Source organism: Globicephala melas, chromosome X (genome assembly GCF_963455315.2).
Source record: "Globicephala melas chromosome X, mGloMel1.2, whole genome shotgun sequence".
Lineage (NCBI taxonomy): Eukaryota > Metazoa > Chordata > Mammalia > Artiodactyla > Delphinidae > Globicephala > Globicephala melas.
This window is the reverse complement of record NC_083335.1, coordinates 82957351-82975655: the sequence shown is the minus strand read 5'-3', so window position 1 is coordinate 82975655 and position 18305 is coordinate 82957351. Positions and strand designations below refer to the sequence as shown.

The 18305-nt window shown below is 36.9% G+C and overlaps 1 long non-coding RNA gene across 1 annotated transcript in view; it reads right to left on the bottom strand.

Annotated features, from left to right (window-relative positions):
- Positions 1–1215: 1215 nt before the first annotated feature.
- LOC132594504 (uncharacterized) overlaps positions 1216–18305 on the bottom strand; it is a 34041-nt gene continuing 16951 nt past the window's right edge. Inside the window, exon 3 of the long non-coding RNA XR_009560678.1 lies at positions 1216–2731. This is a non-coding gene — a long non-coding RNA (uncharacterized lncRNA). The remainder of the gene's footprint in view (positions 2732–18305) is intronic.

Below are 18305 nucleotides of genomic sequence, written 5' to 3'. Positions count from 1 at the left end.
GGGTATGGGGAAAAGGGAACCCTCCTGGCCTGTTGGTGGGAATGTACATTGATACAGCCACTTTGCAGAACAGTATAGAGGTTCCTCAAAAAACTAAAAATAGAACTACCATATGACCCAGTAATCCCACTACTGGGCGTATACCCTGAGAAAACCATAATTCAAAAAGAGACATGTACCACAATGTTCATTGCAGCACTATTTACAATAGCCAGGACATGGAAGCAACCTAAGTGTCCACTGACAGATGAATGGATAAAAAAGATGTGGCACATATATACAATGGAATATTACTCAGCCATAAAAAGAAACAAAATTGAGTTATTTGTAGTGAGGTGGATGGACCCAGAGTCTGTCATACACAGTGAAGTAAGTCAGAAAGAGAAAAACAAATACCGTATGCTAACACATATATATGGAACCAAAAAAAATGGTTCTGATGAACCTAGGGGCAGGACAGGAATAAAGACGCAGACATGGAGAATAGACTTGAGGACACGGGGAGGGGGAAGGGTAAGCTGGGATGAAGAGAGAGAGTAGCATTGACATATATATACTACCAAACTACCAAACTACCAAAATAGATAGCTAGTGCGAAGCAGCTGCATAGCGCAGGGAGATCAGCTTGGTGCTTTCTGACCACCTAGAGAGGTGGGATAGGGAAGGTGACAGGGAGGCTCAAGAGGGAGAGGGTATGGGGATATATGTATACATATAGCTGATTCACTTTGTTATATAGCAGAAACTAACACAACATTGGAAAGCAATTATACTCCAATAAAGATGTAAAAAAATTTAAAAAATAAAAACATACAAACAAGAAGATGTTTAAATAAACCCTTTAGCCAAAGGTATTGGAATAGGGCAACCTAGCAAAACAGAAAACTTTTGACAATACCTGCCCTACTCCACGCCAGCACCAATGGTAAAATTATCTCGACTGATGTCAGGAAGGCCAAGAGGGGAGCTTAACTACCCTACCCCAACTAGTTGAATGAGGTAAAACATAGCAGTGTAAAATGAATCCCAAGCAATCAGAAGAAAGGAAATAATTAAGATAAAACTAGGCATCAATAAAATTGAAAACCTATTATCAATAAAGCCAAAAGCTCTTTCTTTGAAAATAGCAATAAAATTGACAAACCTTTAATGAGTTTGACAAAAAATAACATGAAAGAAAACAAAAATTACTAATATCAAGTTTGAACTGGGGAATATAATTATAGATCCTTTAAAAGGATACCTAGGGATGATTATAAACAGTTGTACAAACACAAATTTGACAATGTAAATAAAATAGAACAATTCCTTTTTTAATTTATTTTTTTAGTGAAGTATAGTTGATTTACAATGTTGTGCCAATCTCTGCTGTACAGCAAAGTGACTCAGTTATATATAGACATTCTTTTTTTAAATATTCTTTCCCCTTATGGTTTGTCACAGGATATCAAATACGGTTCCCTGTGCTATACAGTAGGACCTTGTTTATCCATCATGTATATTATAGTTCTCATTTGCTAATCCCAAACTCCCAGTCCTTCCCTCCCCCCTCCACTCCCCTTTGGCAACCACAAGTCTGGAACAATTCCTTTAAAAACCACATATTACCATAACTCACCCCATATGAAACAGATAACATTGAGTCCTATATCTGTAAGATAAATTGAATCTGTAATTTAAAAGCTTCAAAAAATCATCTAGACCCAGAAGGTTTTCACTAGAGAATTCTACCAAAATTTTAAAGAAGAATTAACACCAATTCTGCAAATCTCTTCTACAATATAGGAGTACAATTCCCAACTACTTTTATGAGACCTGTGTTATTCCAAAAACAGATAAAGACAGTACAACAAAAGAAAACTAAAACCCAATATCTCTCATGAGCATAAAAGCAAAAACCCTAAAAAATACTAGCAAAATTTATTTAGTAATATATCAAAATAATTATATACAATGACCAAGTGGGGTTTATTCCAAGAATACAAGGCTGGTTCAATATTTTAAAATAAAAACTGTAACAATAGGTTAAAGAAGAAAAATCATATCAATTGATAAAGAAAAAGCATTTGAAAAAATTCAACACCCAAGCAGGATTAAAAAAAAAAGACTCTCAGCAAATTAGGAAGAGAGGGGGACTTCCTTAACTTGAAAAAGAACATCTATAAACACCCTAGAGCTAAGATCATACTTAGTGGTAAAGAGTGAATGCTTTTTCTTTAAGATTAGAAACATGGAATGTATGTCCAGTCCCACCACTCTTATTCAACATATTACTGGATGTCTTAGCAAGTACTGACACAATAAGGCCAGAAAAGGAAATAAAAGGGATATAGATTGGAAAGGAAAAATTAAATTATCCTTAATGGCAGATAACATTGTTGTCTATGTACAAAGCCCCAAGGAGTCTACAAAAAAAAAAAACACAGAAAACTTCTAGAACTAATAAGAGAATTCAGCAACGTTACAGGCTACAAGATCATCAGCCAAAAACCAACCTTATTTCTCTATATTAGCAAAGAATATATGGAAACAAAAACTAAATACCATTTACAATCACTCCTAAAAAAGAAATACTAGGTGTAATTTTAATAGTAAGACTTGTAAAGCATCTGTACGTTGATCTCTTACATGAAGATGAGCAAGAGGTCCTGATACCACAGCTTCTGATGTCAATGGAGATCCCTTCCATGTCTCCCTTGATCTATTCCAAACCACATAGCTGGTAAGATGTCTGTGAAGATCAATGGATGAAACACTGTCAGGGGCAATTTCACCATCTATGACTGCAGCCAATTAAAATGCTGATTAAATAAATAAAACAAGGACTAAATAAATGAAGATACATAACATTTCCATGGACTGGAAGAATGAAAACAGAAAATATGTCAATTTTCTCACATTGATCTATAGGTTTAACACAATTCTCATCAAAAATTCCAGCAAGATTATTTATAGATACAGACAAGTTAGTACTAAAATTTATACAGTAAGTCCCCTACATACAAACCTTCAAACTGAAAACTTTCAAAGATGTGAACATACCTTCACATGTTGAATCATGTAAGTTAGTTCACATGTCTGGTATACACTGTCATGTGCATGCATCCTCTACAAGTGGTTGTGCTTTTGTGTACTTTACTGTACAATACCGTTGCTGTGCAACACGAGGAGCTTACTAATGAAGACTTGATGGAGTTGGACACCCAGAGAAAGGATGAAGAGAGATATGAGGAAGAAGTAACTGAAGAACCGAAGATATTCATGACACAGGAAATGGCAAGGGGATTCTCTTTATTTGAGGACGCACTGTTAGTTTTTGAGGCACAGGACCTGAACATAGAACGGTACATGATGGTTGCAGCAGCCATTCAGAATGCAACCCATTGCTACTGTGTCATCTATGATGAGAAAAAAGAGCTACTACCCAGACATCACTGGATCCTTTTTTCAAGAGGGTATTCAAGATAGAATTGAAGATAGAATTGAATCCAGCAAGGAACCAGAATCTGTGCCATCACCGTCAGGCATGAGTGAAATTGCAGCTTGCCTTCCATCTCCTACTGCTAACGATCCTTCAGCTTTACCATCTCCCACCTCCTCTCCCTCCTCCAGTCAGTAACTCTTCTTTCCTGTTCACTCGATGCCAGTCCCTGTATGCCAGCTGTTGTACTGTACTACTGTACTTTTCAAGGTGCTGTACTGTAAGATTAAAAACGTTTTCTTTAATTTTTGTGGGTGTTTTTTTTTTTTTGGCTGCATTGGGTCTTCGTTGCTGCACGTGGGCTTTTCTCTGGTTGTGGCGAGTGGGGGCTGCTCTTCGTTGTAGTGCACGGGCTTCTCACTGTGGTGGCTTCTCTTGTTGCAGAGCACAGGCTCTTGGCACATGGGCTTCCGTAGTTGTGGCTCGCGGGCTCAGTAGCTGTGGCTCATGGGCTCCAGAGCATAGGCTCAGTAGTTGTGATGCACGGGCTTAGTAGCTCCGTGGCACGTGGGATCTTCCCGGACCAGGGATCGAACCTGTGTCTCCGCATTGGCAGGTGGATTCTTAACCACTACACTACCAGGGAAGCCCCTTTGTGTTTGTTTTTTATGTATTATTTGTATGAAAAGTATTTTAAACCTATTACAGTACAGTACTATATAGCCAATTGTGTTAGTTGGGTACCCAGGCTAACTTTGTTGGACTTACAAACACGTTCTTGGAACAGAGCTCATTCATATGTAGGGGACTTACTATGGAAAGACAAATAAACTCGAATAACTAAAACGATTCTGAGAAAGAAAAATAAAGTGGGAGAAATCACTCTGCTAATGTTAAGACTCACTATATAGCTACAATAATGAAGACAATGTGGTATTGCAGAGAAATAGGCACACATGTAAACTGAGCAGAATAGAGAACACAGAAATAGATTCACACAAATATGCCAAACTGATTTTGGACAAAGGGCAAAAGCAATTCAGTGGAAGAATGATACCTCTTTAAAAAATTGTACTGGTACAATTAGACATCTATAGGAAAAAAAAAAGAACCTAAAACTCACATCATGTACAAAAGTCAAATGCATGATGGATAGTGGATTTAAATGTCAAGAGTAAACTTTTAAAAATTTAAGGAAAAAAAACAGGAGAAAAATCTTGATGACCTGGGGATAGATGAAAAGTCCTTAGACATGACACAATAACATGATCCATTAAAAAAAACATAAATTGGATTTTATCAAAATTAAAATCAAAAACATTTGTGCTGCTAAACACTGTTAAGATGATGAAAAGACAAGCTACAGACTGGGAGAAAACATTATGCAAATTACATATCAAACATGATCTTATATTTACAATATATAATGAAGTCACAAAACTTAACAGTAAAACAATATTCAGTTAGAAAAGAAGTAAAAGACATGAACTGACATTTTACCGAAGTCAGTCATATGGATAGAAAGTAAGCACATGAAAAGATGTTCAACATTTTTAGCCATCAGGGAATTGCCAATTAATGCCACAATGTAATATCACTACACAGATAGCAGACTGGCTAAAATAAAATATAGTGACAATACCAAATGCTAGTGAGAATTAGGAAACTAGATCTTTCATACATTGTTAGTGGTAATGTAAAATGGTACAACTACTCTGGAAAGTAATTTGGCATTTTCTTATAGAACTATACCTGTACTTACCATATAACCCAGCAATCACACTCTTGAGTATTTATTCCAGAGAAATGAAAACTTATCTTTACACAAAAATCTTCATGTGAATGTTCATAGCAGCTTTATTCATAACAACAAAAATACTGGAAACAACCTAAATATCTTTCAGTAGTTAAACAAATTCTAGTGCGTCCCTACAACTGAATACTATTTAGCAAAAAGAAATAATTGAATTATCGATAAATGCAACGTCCTGTATGTCATAGACATTACATTCAATGAAAAAAATACTCTAAAGGTTACGTACTGTATGATTCTATTTATATAACATTCTCAAAATGACAAAGCTATAAAGATGGAGAACAGATTAGTGGTTGCCAGGGAACGGAGATGGGGGAGAGTTGTTGCTAAATGAGAGGCAATATGAGGAACTTCCTTTGCAATGATGAAATAATTCTGTATCATGACTGTGGTGATGATTTCATGAATCTAAACATGGGATAAAACTGTATAAAGCTATACATACACAATTTTTAATGCCTGCAAAAAATAGTGAAATTGAGTGTTTTGTAAAAGTCTAGTTAATGATATTCTGCCGATGTCAATTTCCTAGTTGTGATACTGTACTCTAAATATAAGATGTCTCCATTGTGGGAAGTTGGTTGAAGGGCACATAGGAATCTATGTACCATTTCTGAACTTCCTGTGAGTCAGCAGTTATTTCAAAATAGAAAGTTTAAAAGATATTTGCATATTATATATTGCATTAAGACACCCTATCAAATTTGTATGGAAACCACAGATCTGCTTTTTTTTTTCCTCACATTTTTTGTGAGATCAGGAAGAAGTAGGCATCTTGGAAGAAAACAGCAACATTAAAGTTTCCTTCTGGGGAAGACAGGTGTCTTATCCAGTGAAAGGGCTTGGAAACTGGATATACAACTTCTGTCCTTGTCACTTAAAGTAGTGCCCACTTAAATTTGTTGAGACTTGTTTTGTGGCCTAGTATGTAATCTATCCTGGAGAATGTTCCATGCACTTGAAAAGACTGTATATTCTACTGTTTTTGGATGTACTGTCCTGTAGATATCTGTAGATAAGTCCAACTGTTCTATTGTGTCAAGGACTCTGGAAAAAAGTATGGAAGCTCCTCAAAAAACTAAAATAAGAACCACCATATGATCCAGCAATTCCACTCCTGGGTATATATTCAAAAAAAACAAAAACACTAATTCGAAAAAATACATGCACCCCAATGTTCATACCAGCATTATTTACAATAGCCAAGATATGGAAGCAACCCAAGTGCCCATCAACAGACAAATGAATAAAGAATATGTGATATATATATCACATATACAATGGAATATTACTCAGCCATAAAAATAATGAAATTCTGCCATTTGAAGCAACGTGGATGGACCTAGAGAATATTATGCTTAGTAAAATAAGGCAGAAAGACAAATACTACATGATATCACTTATATGTGGAATAAAAAAAATAAAATAAACGAATTATACAGCAGAACAGAAACAGACTCACAGATATAGAAAACAAACTACTGGTTACCAGTGGGGAGAGGGAAGGGGAGGGGGCAAGATAGGGGTAGGGATTAAGAGATACAAACTACTATGCACAAAATAAATGAGCAAAAAGGATATATTGTACAGCACAGGGAATTATAGCCATCATCTTGTAATAACTTTTAATGAAGTATAATCTGTAAAAATACTGAATCACTATGCTGTATACCTGAAACTAATACTGTAAATCAACAATACTTCAATTTTAAAAAAGAAGTCATGTCTAATCCTAAGAGGGAGCAGTTCCACAGAAACAGCTGTTAACTAGAAAAGGCAAAGTGAAAGGCCTGCTTCAGAGTCCTGCAATACTCACAGCTTGTTCAAGCCAATTACCCTGTGGTGAGACACCAGGAAAATAGAGACATTTACAGTAATCTCTCCCTGGAAGATGCCTCCTGATCCAAAACTACTCTAGACTTAGCAGTTTTAGTAATTTCTAAGACAAAAAATTCATAGGACTTCTACTTGGTGGCTACCATTTAAAGCACATAGTGGTTTAGAGTTAAACAGACCAAGAGTGAAAACTGGCTCCACAGATTTACCAGGTGTGTGAACTTGGCCAACAACTTTTCTTATCCTCAGATTCCTCATCTGTAAAATGGGGATAATCAGATCTGTTTCATTATTAAATACCACAGTATCTAAGAAGTCTTTCCTGACAACTTTTGATAAGATATCCTCTTGTGTGGTCCTAGGGTTCAGTCATGCTCTTCCAGTAGTAATCCTGCAATTATCTGTCTGCTTGTCTGTGTTACAGATGGTACGGTTTCTAAGGGATAAGACCTGCCATGTGTATTCCCCAGAGCATGGCAGAGTCCCAGTCTAGATTCTCACAAGTGGTCAGGGAATGACAGATCACTATTACTGTATTTAATATTTCATCACTTGAGAATGTACATGAAAAATTAGTGAATAGCTGATATGCTAGAATTCAGTTTCATTTTCACTCTCCATTGTATCTCTAAACTTCTAAAACTTCTAGAATGGGACTTCTGGTATACTGACATTGTAGATTTGTGAAAGACTCCAGCCTCCCCATTACATTCTGTCTCAGAGCTGGCCTTATCTTCAAATTAAATTGAACGTTCACTGAAGGTTTCCCAAATACAATGCTATTAAGCACACATATGAGGCCCTTAATAAATTATGTCTATATGGATGAACTGTTGAACAAATACAAATATGTTAATTGGATTTTTTAGGTGAAAAGCATTGTTTTCCTTCAAGCTCACATAGTAAGACTCAAAAGTGTGAAATGAATACACAATGGAATCGTCACATCCAGGTGAGCTCTCTTACAATCTAGAGGACACAACTGCTTTTATTTTCTTCCTATACATTTCGACACTGCTTTTCTATTTTACTTCCCATGGTCTTAGTCCTGCTACTGTACAAATACAGATATTGAATTCAACAACTACAACCTTTGGTTTTACTTTTAAAAGTATATTTCTGACTTCCTCATTAGACTGTGAGATCCTTCAAGATAGGAACCATGTTTCATTATGCTTTCATGTCTAGCACCTGAAACTGCCTGAAATATGGTAGGACCCCCTGAAGAGGTTCTGATTTAACAAATATTTTGTAAATATACTGTAAGGAGAAAATTCATGTTCCAAACTGGTATTGGTATAGTAGATGCTATCTTTCCAAGACACCATACGAACAGCTTCTGTGTATTAGATGCCATTTAATTTGTACAAGAAATCTGAGGTTTCGGAGATCCAGAACTCTGCTCCATTTCTGTCATCTGTTATGGGTTTAATTTTGTCCCCTCAAAATTCATATGTTGAAATCCTAACATCCACTGCCTCAGAATATGATCTTATTTGGAAACTGGGTCATTGCAGAGGTACTTAGTTCCTAATCTAATACAACTGGTGTCCTTATAAAAGAACACCATGTAAAGAAATAGACAAACACAAAGGGAGAATGAAGCCAGAGATCCAGGTGATGAATTTACAAGCCAAGGAGAGAGGCCTGGAACCAGTCTTTCCCATATAGTCCTCAGCAGTAATCAACCAGGCTGACACATTTATTTCGAGTTTCAGATTTCTAGCTTCCAGAATTGTGAAACAATAAATTTCTGTTGTTTAAGTCATAACTTCATAATGGCAGCCCTAACAAACTCATACAGCTTCTGATATAGCAGTTAGCATAGTTCTTGGCACCAACATAAACCAAGGCGACATTTTTAACATCTCAGTCATTTAGGGATTTTATTTCATATCAACACTCAGTTGATACATATATTCTCCAGGAAGCCTTCTATGCTCCCTGCCTCCCAATGATTCCCAATTCCTCATATGGACATATGCTTTCTCTCTTTTTCAGAATCAAGTAATTTTAATAATCGCAAAGTGAAATTATCCTTAGCTTTTTAAAAAAAATTTATTGAAGTATACTTGATCCCTTTGGACATATGCTTTCTTCTCTCTTGGCTAAATGCTTAGGACTAGAATGGCTGGATCAAATGGTAGACATAGGCCCAGGGTTGTTTTAAAAGAAATTTCTAAACTGTTTTCCAAGTGTTGTACCATTATATATTCCCACAGCAGCGTATAAGAATGCCAGCTCTTCCACATCCTGACTAACAGTGTGGTTAGTCTTTTTTTAATGAAATTTTATTTTAAAACAATTTCAGATTTACAGAAATCAGTTTCCCCAGTTGTTAACATCTTCCATTACTATGGTACATTTGTCAGAAATTATGAAGCAACACTGACACATTAACTAAAGTCCATACTTTATTCATATTTGTTCAATTTTTATCGAATGTTCTTTTTCTGTTCCAAGACTTCATCTAAGACACTACATTACATTTAGTCATCATGTCTCCCTAGGCTCTTCTTTATTGAGGGGGGGGTAACAGTTATTAATTTTCTTTTTTCCAGCCTTGCTGAGATATACTTGACAAATAAGAATTGTATATATTTAAGGCTTACAAAATGATATTTTGATACATGTATACATTGTGAAATGATTATCACAATCAAGCTAATTAACATATCCATCATATCACATAGTTCCAATTTTGTATGTGTGTGGTAAGAACACTTAAGATCAACTATCTTAGCAAGTTTCAAGTATCTAATACAGTATTATTAACTACAGTCACCATGCTGTTCATTAGGTCTCCAGAAATTATTCATCCTGCATAACTGAACTTTTATACCCTTTGACTAACATCTCCCCATTTCTCCCACTGCCCAGTCCCTGACAATCACCATTCTACTCTCTGCTTTTATGAGTTTGACTTTTTTTAGATTCCACATACAAGTGAGATCATGCTGTATTTGTGTCTGGCTTATTTCACTTATCATAATGCCCTCATATTCATCCATGTTGTCACAAATGGCAGTATTTCCTTCTTTTTAAAGGCTGAATAGTATTCCATTGCTGTGACAGTTTCTCAGACTTTCCTTGTTTTTGATAACCTTGACAGGGTAGAGTAATACTGTTCAAGTAATTTTTAGAATGCACCTCAATTGTGTTTGTTTGATGTTTTTCTCATGGTTAGACTGAGCTTATGGATTTTGGGGAGGAAGACCACAGACATGAAGTGACATTCTCAATACAACATATCCGGGGTATATTCTATAAACTTGACTTGTAACTGATAAAGTTAACCTTGATCACTTGGCTCAGGTAGAGTTTGCCAGGTTTCTCCATTGTATAGTCGCAATTTTTATTTCACTATAAATCCCATGGACATTGAAAATAAAATTGAAAGTAATATTAAGAACAACTTTAAGTCCACAAATTTGATAACCTAGATAAAATGGTCCAGTTCCTTGAAAGACATAATCTGCCAAAACTCACACAAGAAGAAATAGACAATCTGAATAGGCCTCTATCAATAAAAAATTGAATGAATAATTAATAACCTTCCAAAATAGAAAGTGACAGGCCCAGATAGGTTATTAGTGAATTCTACCAAACATTTAAGGATGAAATTATATCAATTCTCTATAATCTATTCCAGAAGATAGAAACTAAGGGAATACTTCCTAACCCATCTATGAGGCCAGCATTATGCTAATATAAAAACTACACAGACATTAGAGGAGAAAAGAAAACTACAGGCCAATATCTCTCAGGAATATAAAAATCCTCAGAAAAATATTAGCAAATCAAATCCAACAATGTATAAAAAGAATTATACACCACAATCATGTGGAATTTATCCTAGGCATGCAAGACTGGTTCAACATTCAATAATGAATTAAGGTAAATCTTCACATTAATAGGCAAATAATGAAAAACCGTATGATTATATCAATAGGTGCAGAAAAAGCATCTGTCAAAGACCAACACTCATTCATGCTAAAAAGTCTCAGAAACTAGGAATAAAGGGGCACTTCCTCAACTTGATAAAGAACATGTACAAAAACCCTACAGCTAACATCATACTTAATGGTGAGAAACTACAAGTTTTCCTGCTAAGATTAGGAACAAGGCAAGGAAGTCCCCTCTCACCACTACTTTTCAACATTGTACTAGAAGTCCTAGCTAATGCAATAAGACAAGAAAAGGGAACAAAATGTATATAAACTGGGAAGGAAGAAATAAAACTATCTGTGTTGTCAGAAGACATAATCATCTATGTAGAAAGAAACAACAAAAAACCTGAATCAACAAAAAACCTGAAAGAATCAACAAAAATCTCCTGGGACTAACAAGTGATTATAGCAAGTTTGCAAGATATGGGTTAATATGCCAAAGTCAATAATTCCTATATGCAAGTAATGAGCAAGTGTAAGTGAAATTAACACAATACTATTTATATTAGCACACAAAAATGAAATATTTACATATAAATCTAACAAAATATGTACAATTCCTATCTAAGAAAATCTACAAAGCTCTGATGAAAGACATCAATGAAGAATTAAATAAATGAAAAGATGTTCCATGTTCATGGATAAGAAGACTCAATATTGTCAGGATGTCAGTTCTTCTCAATTTGGCTTAAAGATTCAATACAATACCAATGAAAATCCCAGCAAGTTATTTTATGGTTATTGACTACTGATCCAGTTTATATGGAGAGGGAAAAGATCCAACATAGCTAACTTACTATTGAAAGAGAAGGAAAAAATCAGAGTATTGACATTATTCTAATTTAAGACTTACTATAAAGCTACAGCAATCAACAGAATGTGGTACTGGTGAAAGAACAGACAAATAGATCAATTAAACAGAATAGAAAGCCCAGAAATAGATTTTCACAAATAAATAGAAGTGATCTTCAAGGCAGCAAAGACAACTCAATAGAGGAAGAATAGCCTTTTCAACAAATGGTGCTGGAACAATTGAACACACACATAAAAATAAATAAATCTAGACACAGAATTTACACACTTTACAAAAATTAACTCAAAATGGATCATAGACCTAAAAGTAAAATGCAAAACTATAAAACTCTTAGAAGATAATATAGGAGAAAATCTAGAGGACTTTGGATATGATGATGACTTTTTAGCTGGAAAACAAAAGAAATAAATAATTGATGAACAATTGAAAGAAATAATTGATAAGCTAGATTTCATTAAAATAAAAAACTTCGGCTATTCAAAAGATGATGTCAGGAGAATGAGAAGGTAAGACACAGACTAGGAGAAAATATTTGCAAAAGACACATCTGATAAAAAATTGTTATCCAAAATATACAAAGCATTCTTAAAACTCAACAAGAGATCTGTTGTACAACATAGTACCTATAGTTAACAGTATAATACTGTGTGCTTTAAAATATGTTAAGAGGATACATCGCATGTTAAGTGTTCTTACCCCACACACATCAAAAAACAAAACAGAAAAGAGCACAAGGAAATTTTTGGATGTGATGGATATATTTAATACATTGGTTGCAGTGATGATATAACAGGTGTATGCATGTGTCCAAACTCATCAAAATATATACATTAAATATGTGCAATTTTTGTATATCAATTATACCTCAATAAAGCTTGGAAACAGCCCAATTTAAAACAAAAAAAGATCGGAAGAGACACCTCACCAAAAAAGATGTATAGAAGGCAAATAAGTATTACACACCTATTAGGATGGCCAAATCCAAAATGCTGACAAACATCATATGCTGGCAAGGATGTCAAACAATAGGAACTCTCATTCATTACTGATGGGAATGCAAACTGGTGCAGTTTGGAAAACAGTTTGGCAGTTCTTACAAAACTAAACATATTCTTACCATATGATGCAAAAATCATGCTCCTTGGTATTTACCCAACTGAATTGAAAACTTATATCCATACAAACATCTGCATGCAAATGTTTATACCAACTTAATTCACAATTGCCATAACTTGGAAGAAATAAATGGCCTTCAGTAGGTGAACAGATAAATAAGCTGTGGTACATTCAAACAACGAAATATTTATTGCCAAAAGGAAATGAACTATCAAGCTATGGAAAGACATGGAGGACCTTCAAATGAATATTACTTCATAAAATAAGTGAAACTGAAAAAGCTACATACCATGGATTCCAACTCACCACCTAGTATTACTATCTTTATTGGTTAATAATTTAATAACATTACTGTTTTTAGATTTCAGCCTTAGACATTTCCATGCATTTTCTCAGATATTCAAATCCCCATTTTCTTGAAAAGAACACTTCATCTCAGGGAAGTTAAGTGACTCACCTTCTTGTGGATTCTGCTTTCCAATTTCCCACCTCAGTCCCCAGTCTACATCTCATTCTACCTCCAGCCATTACAAACTACTCCTACTTCCCTGAACCCAGCAAGCTCTCTCTCACCTCCACATCCACTCTCTCTTCTGCACACACACATGATGGATGATTACCTATTTGATAATCAAGCTATAACTTTTCCACCATATTAAATCTTATCTATCCCTTTCTTCACTGTCTGTCTTTTCACACTACAATGAAATATTGATGAACACAGGGGATCTGACTATTGTGCTCAGAGCTCTGTCCCCCGAGATGGAAAGGCCTATAGTAAGTGATCCATAAATATTTGTTGAATTAAATGCCTGATCCTTGAAGCAGTCTCGGATATGCAATCTGGTGCCTATGGGTCTCCCACCTGACTCTGGGAAACATGGAAACTGGACAAGTTAATCTTTCTGGGAAGGCCCACTGTCCAAAGAGGCCAATACAACTTAAGACTTCAGGCTTCTAGAGTCAGACCAGGATGGAATTCCACCTCTATCTCTTACTAGTTGTATGACCTTGGGGATGCTTCTCTACCTTTTTGAGCCTTAGTTTCCTCCTTTCCTTAGTTATCCTAATGAGATATTTGAAACTGCTCAACACTTCCATTCATTCAGTCGGCAAACATTTGTCGAATGTCTCCTATCGGACAGGTACTGTTTTAGGTGCCGAGAATAAGTCATAAACAAGTTACATCCATCAGCTCACAGTCTAATGAATGAAGCAGACAAACAACTGTTCACAGCACAGTGCTCTTAGGGCCATGATAAGGGAGGTCCTGGGTGCCAGAAGCAGGCTGTAGGACTAGCTGGTGCTCTTCACTTCATGTCCTTTCTTTCTAATACTGAAGTGGTGTCAGTCACCAAGGCCTGAGGCCTGCTTCTGCGATCATTCTTCATGTTTCTGTTTTTGCAAGCTCTGTGATGCTGTTGAGTTGGTCTTGACTTGACAAGGCTACTATTGTAAACCTGAGGGTTTTCCCAGAGGTATCTCTTATTGACAGTCAGAAGTACTTGGTAGTAACAAAAATGATGATGAAAATAGCTACCACTTATTTTCAAATGGACTTATAGATTCTTATTTTATTCACTGGGTGATAAACCATTATTATTATTATTGTTGTTATTCTTTCTGATGCCGAAATTATGCTATTTTTTAAAAACTACCTGTGTGCCAGGCACTGTACTACATGCTTCATTACTGTATCTAAACCTTACAACATACCAATAACAAAACCCCTGTTTTTAGGAATTCCCCGGCGGTCCATTGGTTAGGACTCAGTGCTTTCACTGCTGGGGCCTGGGTTTGACCCCTGGTCAGGGAACTGAGATCCCACAAGCTGCGCAACACGGCCAAAAAAAAAAAAAAATCCTATTTTTATGCCAATTCCACATATTGGGTAATGAAGTTAAGGGAAATGTAGGGGGGTGTAAATTCATACTGCCAGTAAGAGAACAATAGTTAAAAGCACAGACTTGATTCTAAATACCATTCTACACAAAAGAAACCAGAGCTCCTTGGGAAATGCCTGATTCCAGGGCCGGAACAGGGAAAGTACAAGAAGAGCCAGGAATACCTTGCTGTACCAAAAGAAATTTTCAAAGAAAAATAGGGGTACACCTAAAAGGATACAGGAACAAGATTTACGGGGCTTCCATTGTTCCACTGACCAAATCTGGGCAAATTGGAGCATCAAACTGAATCGCGATGGTAATGGGTTTATATAGCCAGTGAATAAAATATATGTCCATGAGCTCATAGGATATCAATGAAGACATGAATAATTCACAAATGAGGGTCAGAGAAAAGCTCTTCATTGCAGAAGAATCCCAACTAGTAAATGGGGGGGAAATGATGGAGTTGGAAATGCATGATTTTTCAACCACCATTCATTAGTGGGTTTAGGGAAGAATCATCAATGATGGTAGAACAGGATATTTCCATAGTCTCCAAGTATCCCCCCACAATATATTTAAGTGGACAAAGGGAAAATAATCACTTTAGTTTGGGGTAACCTGGTGAATACAACCTTAACCAAGTGATCAACTTTAACCTCACCAGTACAGAATAAATAAATAGCATGTGCCGACTGATATAATGCACTGAGAAGGATATACTATCACTTTTGTCGTTTCCCTGGCAAAGATACACAAGCTGAATCTAGTCATGAGAATCGAAAATCAGGCAAACCCAAATTGAGGGGCATGGTTCATACTTTCAAAACTTTTATGGTCGTTCAAGACAGCAAGTCTGAGGACTTGTCCCAGACTGAAGAAGACTAAAGTGAAACAACAAATACATACAAGCGTCATTCTAGACTGGAGAGGAGAAGAGAAAATTATAAAACTTTCTATAAATGACATTGTTGAGATAATTGCCACATTTGAATAAGGTCTGTGATGAGATACATAATAGTACTGTATCAATGTTAGCTTCCTGACTTTGATAATTGTACAGTGCTTACCCCAAAAGATGCCCTAGTTCTCAGGAAGTAACACTGCAGTATTTAGGGGTCAAAGGACATGTCTGCAGCTTACTCTCAAACGATTTAGAAAAAGTTTGTACGTATGTGCGCCTGTGTGTGGTGTGTGTATCGACAGGAAAACAAGACAGTGAGACAGACAGAAAGAGAAAGGTGGAGGAGAGAGAGAACAAATATGGGAACTATTACCTATTGTGGAATTTGGGTGAAGTAGAAATGGGAGTTCCTTGCACTATTTTTGAAACTTTTCTCTAAGTTTGAAATTATTTCCCCCCAAAAGTATCTCCCTCACAAAAAGTAATGTGGGTTCTAGATACCGACTGGGATCATTTCCTGTGTCCTTCATTATTAACTGTGTGATCACAGAAAAGTTACTTAATCTCTGAATTCAAGGTTTTTGACTGGTAAATAGGGGTAATCACTGAGCATACCTACCTCCTCAGGCCATGGTAAGGATTAAATGAGATGGTGCATATAATATGTTTTGAGCAATAGATTGGATGCAGGGAATACTCAACAGAACTTAAGCCTCTCTAACGTTTTTGATTCTTTAAAAAGTAAAGTACATCATTAACCTAGACGCTTCTAGTCTCAGTACTCAGATCTTACTGTGTCACTGAGGTGCCCGCTACGAGGCACACTCCCTGTGCCTGTGGGGGCTTACAGTGCACAATACAAGTTAGCTTTCACCATGAATATCATCATTAAGCCCGATATTTCTGATCTTAATGTCCAGCCTCCTACCACTCCACTTAGCTGCCTTGGTGTGTTCCTGGGGCCACAGAAATCCTCACATTAACACCTAGTAGGTACTAAAGTCACTAGGCTCGTATGTATGCCATGTAGACTGTTCAGGGAGAACCGAAATATTGTTCACCCTTCCTTCGGAGCAGTGCAGTGGGTTACAGCAGAGAGCTACAAACTTCCACACATGGCAACCCTGGGGAGCAGGTTTTAAATCTCTCTTTAAGAAGTAAGTACACAGGCTCAGAGAGGTAGAGAGCCTCGCCCCAAATCACAAACTAGGGAGAGGCGGCACAGAGAATATCTCACCCATGGCCTTGCTGCTAACCTGAGCTGTCTTCAGCTCTGCCAGTGCACAGCGTCGGTAAGCACCATCTTCCTACCTAGACTATAGACTCACTGGAGGTAGAGAACACCGTTTAGCTCTCATGTATACCCTGGCATTGAATTCACCCCCAAGCACATATTTGGGAAGAGGGTTTGTCCCTTTAACCTGGGAAGAGGGATTTCTTTATACATTTCAAGGAGCCTCTAGACACAAGTTACATGAGGTGGTTTTCTGAGTGTACACTAAAAACTCAAAGCAGACATGGGATGCCTGATGCCATAAGGGCTTTTTGTTTTTGTTCTTTAATGAAACTAGATAGTTTAGTGTAGTTTACATAGGTGGTAGGTGAAGCTACAATGAGCAACAAGAAGAGATACTGGGGACTTCCCTGGTGGTGCAGTGGTTAAGAATCTGCCTGTCAAGGCAGGGGACACGGGTTTGAGCCCTGTTCCGGGAAGATCTCACACGCCGCGGAGCAACTAAGCCCGCATGCCACAACTACGGAGCCTCCGCTCTAGAGCCCGTGAGCCACAACTACTGAGCCCGCGTGCCACAATTACTGAAGCCCGTGGGCCCAGAGCCCGTGCTCCGCAACAAGAGAAGCCACCGCAATGAGAGGCCCGCGCACCGCAACGAAGAGTGGCCCCCGCTCGCCGCAACTAGAGAAAGCGCGCACGCAGCAACAAAGACCCAACGCAGCCCAAAATGAATGAATTAATTAATTAATTAAAAGAAAAGAGATACTGAACAACGATTAGGATGGCAGATTTCTCTACTGAGGAGATACACGGTTGTGGTCAGGGAGGGAAGCCTCAGGGGCTCTGGGGTTTTAATACTATCTGACTCATTGTCCTGGGTGGTGGTCACATAGGTTTTCACGTTATAATTGCTCATTATAAATCTCTGTATATATGTTTTACGCTTCTCTTGTATGCACGTATATATTATTTCAAAACTGAACCCAACAAAAGAGAATAGGAAGGTCCCAAGACAGGGAAGCCTTGAGATTTGAATAAAGGTATTAACATGGCTACGTGAAGATGTTATCAGTCAGAAGGGGTTGGTTACTCATCCATGAAATAAAACACTTTTAATGCCTATCTAAACACTGTGTGGGTAAAAGTGTCTCTACCAACTTGACTGTGAGCATTTCTGGTGCCTCTGTCAAAGCATTACCTAGTATGAGATGGACATATCAGATGATGTTAGCCTCATGCCATTAACAGACCAGGAGTTTGTATGCAAGACATCAACTTTCCCCCATCTTCTGCCTCCTGAATTACCATAATTTGTTTCTTTACAATCT